The sequence below is a fragment of the Ranitomeya imitator genome, chromosome 1 (genome assembly GCF_032444005.1).
Source record: "Ranitomeya imitator isolate aRanImi1 chromosome 1, aRanImi1.pri, whole genome shotgun sequence".
In the NCBI taxonomy this organism is placed as follows: Eukaryota; Metazoa; Chordata; class Amphibia; order Anura; family Dendrobatidae; genus Ranitomeya; species Ranitomeya imitator.
The window spans coordinates 361,892,591-361,904,632 of NC_091282.1; positions in this window are offsets into that span (position 1 = coordinate 361,892,591).

The window sequence follows — 12,042 nt, forward strand, 5'->3', positions numbered from 1 at the left end:
TAACCCTAGCCCTAACCCTACCCCTAACCCTAGCCCTAACCCTACCCCTAACCCTAACCCTAACCCTACCCCTACCCCTAACCCTAGCCCTAACCCTAACCCTACCCCTACCCCTAACCCTAACCCTAATTTTAGCCCCAACTGCTGTTCTCCTGCCGGCCGGCAGATGGAGACAGATGGCGGGCGCACTGCGCATGCGCCCGCCATTTTCTTTTGCCGGCGGCCAGGAGGAGCAGCAGGAGGATCCAGGGACACAGGTGAGTATGATAGGGTCCCCGAATCCCCCTATTTCTCTGTCCTCTGATGTGCAATCACATCAGAGGACAGAGAATTACACTTTACTTTTTTTTTTTTTTTGCGGTCGCCGGTAAACAGTTAATTACCGGCGATCGCAAAACAGGGGTCGGTAAAACCGACCCCGATCATGCTCTTTGGGGTCTCGGCTACCCCCGGCAGCCGAGACCCCAAAGATTCTCGCGGGGCCGGCCGGCGGGCGCATGCGCATTTTGAAGATGGTGGCGCCCACCGGGAGACACGAGGAGCATCGGGGGAGATAGGTGAGTATTGGGGGGCTATCTGGGACCCCCTTTCTCTGTCCTCCGATGTGCGATCACATCGGAGGACAGAGAAATTAAAAAGAGATCGCGTTTTTTGGTTTTTTTTGCGATCGCCGGTAAACGGTTAATTACCGGCGATCGCAAATGCGGGGTGGGTTAAAAAAACCCCGAATCATGTTCTCTGGGGTCTCGGCTACCCCCGGCAGCCGAGACCCCGGAGAAAATCTGACTCTGGGGGGCGCTATTCACTTTTTCCACAGCGCCGTTAATTAACGGCGCTGTGGTTTAAGTACCCTTAGCGGCCGCCGTTAAAAGGCGTATCGGCGGTCGCTAAGGGGTTAAATACTCCTTACCACCTGCTTGTCTTCCCTATATCTCCACCCCCTACTTCTTTGATTGACAGCTCTAGCTTCTTACTTCCAGAGAAGGGTGGAGATACTTGCAAAGCAGGCAGGTGGGAAGGAGTATTTAAATGATTGGCTCGGCCATGAAGCACCGAGCAGGAGGACTTAAGGTACCTTCACACTGAACAATTTAACAACGATAACGATCCGTGACGTTGCAGCGTCCTGGATAGCGATATCGTTGTGTTTGACACGCAGCAGCGATCAGGATCCTGCTGTGACATCGTTGGTCGGAGCTAGAAGGCCAGCACCTTATTTCGTCGCTGGATCACCTGCTGACATCGTGTGTGACGCCGATCCAGCGATGTCTTCACTTGTAACCAGGGTAAACATCGGTAACCCGATATTTACCCTGGTTACCTAAAAAAAAAAAACACTACATACTTACATTCCGGTGTCTGTCGCGTCCCTCGCCGTCAGCTTCCCGCACTGACTGTGAGCGCCGGCCGTAAAGCACAGCGGTACAGTTCGCGCTGTTCCCAGGCGCAGTGTGCTGAATTAAACTCATCAATGTCGCCCAACGCTAAGAACAGCACAAACAACAAGTCTCATCATTGTCGCCTGGTTTCCCTGTGATCATCGAGGCCAGGCGACGCTGATGAGACTGTGTAGCACGTATTAAAGAAATACATTTTTTTTTGTAAACGGCATAGAATCCACCTTCATTTTCCTAACCATCTGAGATAAAGCGGCCGGTTAGGGGCTGATTCTAATATTCTGGGAAGGGGCTAATAGCCATAAAGATTCCAAGCGTATTAATAATAGTACATAGCTGTTTGACTAGCTTTCACTGGTTATTATAGGGGGACCCCCAAAAAATGAAGTGGGGTCTCTCCTATATTTACTAACCAGCAACAGCTAAACAGACAGCAGCAGCCTGATATTAATAGGCTGGGATGGGGCCATGGATAGTGGCCTCCTAACAGACTAAGAACATCAGTCCTCATCTGCCCAGAAATGATGCATCCATTAGATGTGCCCATTCTGGCTCTAAGCCTCCACTCTTTCCACTTGCCCTGATGCAGTGTCAAGTGAGGTAATAGTGTTGGGGTTGATGTCAGCTGTTTTATGTCCACTGACATCAAGTTCCGGGGGTTAGTAATGAAGAAGCGTCTATAAGACACCTACATTACTCTGTAAAGCCCTTTAATTGAAATAAAAACTCCCCTATCCTCTTTTACCCATTTATTCACCAAAAAATAAAAATTAAAAAAAGCTAAATTATATTCATCTTTCTGCCAATAATCCATTAATGCCGATGTTCCATGATGATCCGGATGGTTTGGTGAGTGATCACATCAGTGATGCGACTGGTCACATCAGTGATGCGAGCGCTCACCACAAAAGCCGAAACACACTGAGCTGAGTGACAAAAGAGCTGCCTCTGACCGGCAGTAAGCTTTTGATGTTATCACATAATTTGTCATCATCGCTAGCTCCTGCAAATCTCATGCAAGCCATGTCCATAAAATAAAATATGTTTCTGCTACATAACACACCCCCTGACAAAGCAAGGTGAAACGCATTTGGGACACAGGGACACATTCTAGGGAGAGAACTTTATTATGTAAGGTAGTATACTATCTATCTTAAATGACTTTCACTCTATACATGACAAATATGTCCCTGATAATCTGCCTCCAAAGAAAAAAAAATTTTCATAATTTTATGTGTGCACTTTGCAGCTAGCCAATCAAGGGGCACAAAACATCCACAATGTCCTGACACCATGACTTGTGTCACTTACTGCTGAAATCACATGTCCCTCTCCATATAAAGAGTGGACATATTGTTTTAGTGCCATTTTGCCACTGTAACAGCCCAGAGAGGGTGCTCCTGATGCTGGCACTGTTAGCAGCAAGATTTTAGCTCTCCAACCGTACAACTGACTGTATGGAACCACAGATGGGTGAGTCTCAAGAGCTGTTCACACATTCTATGCCATGGTCATCAGAAGTGTACGCAAAAGCTTCACAGAGTCAAGAGGAGGAAATCTGCACCGATGCCCAAAATTTTTTTAGCTTGGATCCGGGGCTGGACAAAGTTGGGTCCGAGCAGCATCCAGACCCTCGTCATCAGACGTTAACCCTTTGGGGGGTGATCCTGATGAGACTCAGATATCTGAGGCTCATGCAGACTATACTGCGCTGTCAGGGCAGGAAGAGGAGGAGGGCGACTCCAAGGGCGAGGAATGATAACACAGAGGATGATGATGAGGTGTTAGATCCCAGTTGGCATAAACATAGAGGCAAACAGCTGAGTAGGTCATTTGAGGAGGAAAACGAGGAGGTTACATTGAACTGTATGTCGCAGACACGTAATATTGCAGCCACCATGAGCAATGCATCCTCAGCCACAACTGTGCGTGTGACCAGCAGCATTCGCGGGTATGCAGCGCACAGGGGTGATAAGAGTTGTCTAGCCTGGGCCTTTTTTGACACTGCAAAGGATGAGCCAACTCACATAATCTGCCAACTTTGCCAAAAAAAGGCTGAGTAGAGGTAAAAAGGGCAATCAATTGACTACTACATGTATGAACCCTCACACGTGCAATCAACATGCGTTACTCTGGGATTCCCACTGCCCAAAAATGTGGACCTCAACAACCATCCTCCTCCTCTGTTACCGTGCCAACTATTGAGACGCAGGTCTTCGAATGCAAAACCTTGTGTTCTTTACCAGCTCCAGTAACACTCTCTAACAGCCCGCCGTCAGTTGTAACGGATGTGGACATGCCCACTGTTTTAGACCCAGAACGATCACACCACAACTTTTGCAATCCGCCATAACATCTTTACCTGCACCTCTCTCACGGTCCTGCAATTTGTCCGGTTCACCGTACTACACCCTCTCTCAGCACTGCAGCCAGCCCACGGTACCGCAGTTGTGGTCACATAAAAGATTGTTTCCTCCTACACATGACAAAGCTAAGAGGTTGAACTCCACCATCTCCACTCTGTTAGCCACAGAAATGCTGCCTTTTCGCCTGGTAGATACAGACGGTTTCCGAAAGCTGATGGCCGTCATAGTCCCCCAGTACCAATTGCTGTCAGATCTTTTGGAACTCCTAAAGTGAACCCGCAGAACCATGACAACGAACCTCCCAAGGCTGAGCTGGCCTGGTGGACCACCCCAATACAGGGAGTGTTAGGGGCAGGCCCGAGGGAGACTATTGCCGCAGAAGCTGATACTCGGGGACAGGAAGTAGGAGCGGAAAAGACGCAGAACTGGCTATAACGGAGACACAGGACAGACTGGCAATGACTGAGATTAAGAATAGGCAGGATATGGCGGATGCCCAGGACTGACCGGATATGGCGGAAACACAGGACAAAGACCTGGCTATTTATTGCTTGCATTGAGAAACACGTGATGGTGTCTCCGCGGCTTTTCTACATGCATTTGCATATTTCCCATAAGGGATGGGGGCAGTGTTCTGGATCACTGCGTTGAGAAACACGTGATGGTGTCTCCGCGGTGTTGGATGTTTTGATCTCCCCGATGTCATTCATCCTTATGTTTATAGTACTTTTTACTAGGCACTGCTCCTAATAGCCAGTTTCCTACTCCACACTGATGAGGGCAAATACCCCGAAACAGCTGTCTGTGGATGGATACCATGTTTTAGCATGGGTGGTTGTCCTTTTTGGATGCTGCCCTTCCCGTGGTTGTTCCTTCCCGGTGAAAGACCTGGCTATTTATTGCTTGCGTTGAAAAACACGTGATGGTGTCTCCGCAGCTTTTCTACATGCATTTGCATATTTCCCATAACGGATGGGGGCAGTGTTCTGGATCACTGCGCTGAGAAACATGTGATGGTGTCTCCACGGTGTTGGATGTTTTGATCTCCCCGAGGTCATTCATCCTTACGTTTATAGTCCTTTTACTAGGCACTGCTCCTAGTAGCCAGTTTCCTACTCCACACTGATGACGGGCAAATACCCCGAAACAGTTGTCTGTGGATGGATACCATGTTTTGGCATAGGTGGTTTTCCTTTTTGGATGCTGCCCTTCCCATGGTTGTTCCTTCCCGGTGAAAGACCCGGCTATTTATTGCATGCGTTGAGAAACATGTGATGGTGTCTCTGCGGCTTTTCTACATGCATTTGCATATTTCCCATAAGGGATGGGGGCAGTGTTCTGGATCACTGCGTTGAGAAACACGTGATGGTGTCTCCGCGGTGTTGGATGGTTTGATCTCCCCGAGGTCATTCATCCTTATGTTTATAGTCCTTTTACTAGGCACTGCTCCTAATAGCCAGTTTCCTACTCCACACTGATGAGGGGCAAATACCCCGAAACAGCTGTCTGGAGTGAGGTTTTCTGGAGCAATCCAGACCCTTTTGCAGAGAATTCTGTTTTTTTCTGTGGTCGTTTGTACCAACAGCTTTGAAGATGAGTTATGTGAAGAACACCATCCGAGTGACGTTGGAGCCATCTATCCGGGCAAGGAACAGCGTGGTCTTTATTGTACGTGACCTTATTGAGGAAAAGGCTGGAGGAAAGCGGGAGGACATCTATAGCATCAATGAGTTCCCTAATCAAGGTAACTACGATGTTACTTTTATGTCGGAACATTATTGCCTGAATGTCTATGAGTGGTTTCGGAATCATGCCGGAGATCCCTGTTTGAAAGGAGTCAAATGTGAACCACTGTTTGGTCTTCAGGAAAGGCAGGTGACTATCACTGTCTATAACCCCTTTACTGAACCTGCATTGTTGGAGACCTTCCTCTCACAGTATTGTGACTTTGTTTCAAAGGGAGAGAAGCAAGTGAACTGTTTAGGAATCTTCAATTGTCGATACAAATATCGTGTAAGGTTCAGAAGAGATCCTGGCAGTGTGGGTGGGTTCAGACACCCTCCGGCGAACTTCTCTGTGGCAGGGCATAGGGGTTTCCTCACGTACCATGGGCAGCCTCTGTTTTGCAGGAGATGTTTCTCTTTTGGACATGTCCAGGCAGACTGCCAGAAGGGGCAGTGTTGCCGAAACTGCAAGAAGGAGGGGCATATGGCTGGTGATTGCCCGATGGCTAAGACCTGTGACGTGTGTGGTAGTAGTGACCACATGTATAAGGATTGTCCGTGGAGGGCGCCTAGACGCTCAGAGAGTGAATGGAGAGAGGAGGAGGAGAGAAGGAGGAGGTTGGCGACTATCAGGAAGGAAACTGAAAGAATGGAGAGAGAGGAAAGGAGGGAGAGGGAGAGGGAAAGACGCTCTGTGACTCCAGATGACATTGTGCTAGCACCCCGTGGTACTATGAGTGATGCACAGAAGGAAGATAAGGAGTTTTGGTTGGCGGCAAAAAAAGTAGAGAAGGGGTTTAATAAGGAAAATCAGGAAGAAGATGAGGAAGAAGATGATGACTCTACTGTGCCTGAAATGTTTTCTCTTGAGGAAGCAATGGATGCAACGGAGGAAGACGTGCGTATTTCTGAAGCTGAGAGCCCTGTGCACCCCTCAGATCCTCAGAATATTGGAGGGCTTTCTTCAGATGAGGACAGGGGTGGGAATAAGTGTCAGAGGGAGGAGGATGGGGAAAGTGATGAGGCATGCAGTAGTATGCCTAAGAGGAAAATTGGGCCAGCTAAAAAAAAATGGAGTGAGCACGAAGGGGTTAGTGGTTCAGAGACTTGCTGTTCAGTCCAAATGGCAGAGGAGGACAATGGTGATACTGGGTAAAATGAAAGCTCAGTGGATCTGTTTTTTTTTTTCTCTCCTTTCTGTGAGTCTTGACCTTTGTCAAGGGCTTTTTGTGTAATGTGTGTAGTTTTGTGGTAATTTTTGCATTGTTTTTTTGTTTTTATAGTATGGGTTTTTCTATAGTTTCTCAAAATGTGAGAGTTTTTAAGAAAGCGAGGAGGAGAGCAGCAATTTTGGATTTTTTAGCTATGCAGAGTGCATCTATTTTTTGTTTGCAAGAATGTGGGATTGTGGATGGTGTGAAAGGGGATGAGTGGTCTTATGGTGCGTCTGTGTGGTCTGGTAGTGCAAATAATTAGAAATGATGGTGTGGGTATTTAGTTAAGGGGCAGGAGGTTGTTTTGAATAATTATTTGGTGGTGGAGGTGGGGAGGTGTATCTTAGCAAATTTTGAATATAAAAATGCTAAGTTTTGTGTTATCAATATTTATGCGCCAGTAGAAAAAAATGAGCGTAAGTTATTATTTGAAAAAGTGAAGCTTTTTGTTCCAGGAAGAGTGCCTGTGGTGTTTGTGGGTGATATGAATTGTGATGTGGGGGGAGTGAATGTGGATGTGTCTGGAAAAGTTTTGCTGGAGTTAGTTACTGACTTTGATTTGAGTGATATGCAGCGTGTGTGTAAGGTTAACCCTTTGTTAGATACCTTTTTTTCTGATAGTGGAAGAGCACAGTCCAGGTTGGATTATTGTTTTATTTCTAAAAATATTATTCCTGTTGGATATAAGCAGGATAGGGTCGTTTTTTCGGACCATGTTTGTGTGTTGTGCGAGTTAGATATTAATGTTAGTGGTGTGTTTGGAAAGGGTTTGTGGAAATTAAATGTGAAATTGTTGGAAAATGAAGCTGTGAGGAAGGAGTATGTGAGAAAGTATGAACAGTGGTGTAAAAGTAAGGAAAGTTTTGGGAATGTTTGTGAGTGGTGGGATTGGGTTAAGAGGCAGACAAAAAAGTTTTTTAAAAGTGTGGGGTATGAATTTGCGGCAATTAAGAGGGAAAAGTTTGTTAAGTTGAATGCCCGTTTATGTTTATTGTATAAATTGAGGGAAGGAGGAATGGAGGTGGAGGAGGGTATAAAAAAGGTTAAAAAAGAAATTAAAGAGTTTTTGGAAGAGAAAGGGAAGAGTATTATTTTTAGGGCAAAAATTGATAGAATGGAGCAAGATGAAAGGTGTTCGAGGTTTTTCTTTAAAAAGGTTTTTTGGAAAAAGCAGAGTATGGGTGTTTTGAATGCAGAGGATGGAAGAGAGGTAAGTGGGGAGGATATGTGTGAACATGTGGCTAAGTTTTATGAGGAGCTGTATGCAGTGAAGTGGAGGGATGAGGCTTTGGATGAGGATGTACTAAGTGTATTAGAAAATAAATTGAGTGAGATGGAGAGAGAGAGAGTGATGGGTGAGGTGACAGGTGATGAGGTATGGAAGGTAATGAATAGCATGGCGTTAAATAAGACTCCAGGAGAGGATGGTCTTCCTATAGAGTTTTATAGGGTGATGTGGCATGTGATTGGTAAGGATTTTGTGGATATGTGTAAGTATATGTGGTCTAGTATGGAGGTGGCTGAGAGTATGCGTGCAGGGATGGTTGTGTTAATACCTAAAAAAGGAGATTTGAAGAGTTTAAAAAATTGGAGACCGATAACGTTGTTGAATTGCGATTATAAGATCTATGCGAAAGTAATGGCGAATAGGATGCGTAATGTGATAGAGAGTGTGATTGGGGATGAACAGTGTTGTGCAGTGCCTGGGAGACGTATACATGAGTGTGTGTGTATGTTGAGAGATTGTTTGTGGGACTGTATGAGTCGGAAGAAGAGTGTATTTGTTTTGAGTTTGGACTTTGAAAAGGCGTATGATCGGTTATCACATAGTTTTTTGTTCCGGGTATTATTGAGAATGGGGTTTCCGCCTGATTTTGTTTGGAGGGTGAGGAGCTTATATAAAGACATTTATAGTTGTGTTTTGATGAATGGTTCTGTGGGTAGAAGAGTGAATGTTTTTTCAGGTGTGCGACAAGGTTGTCCTTTGTCTCCTGTGGTTTTTATTTGTGCGATTGAACCGTTGCTTTGTATGTTGAGGAAAGATAAAGTGATTAGAGGAGTACAAGTGCCAGGAGGTGGAGGGAGGGAATGGAAGGTTAGTGCTTATATGGATGACGTGTGTGTGTTGTGTGATTCAGAGTATTCTGTGAGGCGGGTGAAGTTATTAGCGTCTATTTTTTGTGGTGCGTCAGCATTTAAGGTGAATTGGGAGAAGAGTGAGTGTAAGGTTTTTGGGGGAGGGGTTTTAAGTAAGGATGTAGGAGTGAATGAGGTGACTGGGTCTATTAAGGTTTTGGGGGTGAAATTTTCAGAGAGTTTGGATGGGAAAGAAAGTTGGGATGATGCGAAAGGAAAGGTTGAGCGGAAGTTATGTTTTTGGAAGATGAGAAGTCTTTCGTTTTTTGGAAAAATCTTAGTTATTAAAAGTGTGATTTTGCCTATTTTCTTATATATTGCAGTGGTCTTTCCGCCGGGGTATATGTGTATGAGGGGGTTAAATAGGATTCTGTTTGTGTTTTTGTGGAATTCTAGAATGGAGAGGGCTAGGAGGGAGGTTTTGGTGAAACGTTTAGAAAAAGGTGGGTTGGGTTTTCCAAACCTTGAGGTGTTTTTTGGTGTAAATATTGTGGTTTTTGTGTTGAGGGTGATTAGGATGGATGGCAAGTTTTCTTGTCTGTGTAGGTTTTTGTTTGGGGCGTATTTATTTCGTTTGAAGTGGCGAGAGAGGGATCTGAGGTATCCGGTTGCTTTTGACGTGCCTAGATGGTATGTGTGGGTTTATAAATTTTTGGTGAAGTATGAGTTATGTGATGTGGATGTTAGGTTGTTGAGTAATAAGAAGGCTGTATATAGGATGATTGAATGTAGAGAGACAGAGTGTGGAATAAACATGGTAAGAGGGAATGATATAGAAAAAGTATGGAAGAAAGTGCGGTTAGACGGTATGACGAATAGGCAGAGTGAGATTGTGTGGCAGTCTTTGCATGGAGTGTTACCAGTTAGGGAATTTCAGAAGAATCGTGGGTTGGGGAGAAATGAGATGTGTCCGAGAGGTGGGTGTGGTGGAAGGGAAAGTGTAATACATGTGTTTTGGAATTGTCATTATGCTAGGGAGGTGATTGGAAGAATGGGACCGTTGTGTAAAGAATTGTGTGGTGTGAGCTTGTTATCATTCGAGTTGTTCATGTTTGGCTTGGGAATGTGTGATGGAGTGAAGGAGAGAGTGTTGTGGTTAATAGTTGCATGTATAAAGGAAGTATTATGGGATGTGAGGAATGTGTATGTTTTTAAGAGAAAGGAAATTGTAGTAAAGAATAGTCTAAAAGTGATTTTGGGGAAGATGTATGTGTGTTTTCTATGGGATAAAAGAAGAAGGGGGGAGGTGGATGCCGAAGGGATTTGGAAGGTGAAGAAGTGGAGGTACCTTGTAAATATGTCTTGACTTGTTTTTTCTGATGTTGTAGTAAACTGAAATTTTCCGATGATGATGGGAACAGCTTTTGTGTTTTGGATTTGACGCAGCTGTTTGGGATTTTTCTTTGGTCTTGGATTTCTGGACCGTGGATTTTCCCATCTGAGGGAAAAAAAAAAAAGAAACAGCTCTCTGTGGATGAATACCATGTTTTGGTACAGGTGGTTTTCCTTTTTGGATGCTGCCCTTCCCGTGGTTGTTCCTTCCCAGTGAAAGACCTGGCTATTTATTGCTTGCGTTGAGAAACACGTGATGGTGTCTCTGTGACTTTTCTACAAACAGAAACACAGAACAGGCAGGGTATGGCGGAAACACAGGACAGGCAGGGTATGGCGGAAACACAGGACAGGCGGGGTATGGTGGAAACACAGGACAGGCAGGGTATGGTGGAAACACAGGACAGAGCAAGGTATGGTGGACGCACAGGACAGAGCAAGGCACAGAGGGACAAATGACAATCAGGCATGGAGCAGAGGTAGGAGTTACCTTAAATAGACTGAGTGCTGCAGAATTTCCGGGTCAAGATCCTCCAGAATCATAGAGTGGAGGAACGGAGCGTCTGCAGACCAGAGAGAGGAAGGGCACATGCGCAGTGAGAGGTGCGCACGCGCACCCGACGAGAGCCAGAGACCGGCAGCGAGTCAGGAGAAGAGACCAGAAGGCGTGCACACACCGCTGGAGCACGACGGGATGGGTAATTATGTAGATGCGCAGAGGGAGCGGCAGGCACGGCAGCAGGAGCGGCGGCAGGTGGCACCGTGACAATTCCCCAGTCGCTATGACTTTTTTAAGAAAGCTGTGCCAGTGCTACACCAGCATGGCAATGGGTGTTACATCTAGCTGACTGGGCACTGGGTGACGGCGCTGCTCCACAAGTCTTGGAATCCCCAAGGCTTGCAGGACAAACCTCTACATTTTACACTTCCTCCAGTGCTTCTGCCTACTCCTCTATCTCCTCTAGGACCTCCACCTGCGCCCTCAACCTCTGCCTTAATGAAACATGCATTCCAACAGTGCAGAGCGAATCCCCACCACATCCATACTGCACAGCCAGGACTCACCATAATAAGGCAGTGTTAAAATTGATATACCTTGGAGATCGAATTCATACAGCTGAAAAGTTGTGGACAGCTCTTCAGACTGAGTTTGATCAATGGCTGTCTCCGTTGAACTTCTAGGGAATGCTGTGTCTGATAACAGTGCAAACCTGGTGGTGGCCCTACTGCGAGGCAAGCTCACACACATGCCTTGCATGGCTCACATCCTTAACCTGGTGGTACAGTGTTTTCTCCGCCACTATCCTGCCCTGGGTGAGCTGCTACAGAAAGCATGTAAGCTGTGTGCTCATTTCCGCCATTCGCACCCCTCATGTAATCGACTTGCATCGATACAGAGGTCTTTGTCCATCCAAGGGAACAGGTTGACACGTGATGTGCTGACACGGTGGAATTCCACTCTGCACATAGTGCAGCGACTGTGGCAACAGCAACGAGCCCTGATGCAGTATATCATGCAGTATAGCCTGGGCCAACGCAGTATGGATGTGGTGCATATTACATTTATGGAGTGGGCACAGATTAAGGACCTCTGCACTAGTGATGAGCGAGTATACTCGTTACTCGAGATTTCCCGGGCATGCTCGGGTGTCCTCCGAGTATTTTTTAGTGCTCGGAGATTTAGTTTTCATCGCTGCAGCTGAATGATTTACATCTGTTAGCCAGCTTGATTACATGTGGGGATTGCCTAGCAACCAGGCAACCCCCACATGTACTTATGCTGGCTAGCAGCTGTAAATCATGCAGCTGCGTCAACAAAAACTAAATCTCCGAGCACTTACAAATACTCGGAGACCCCCTGAGCATGCTCTGG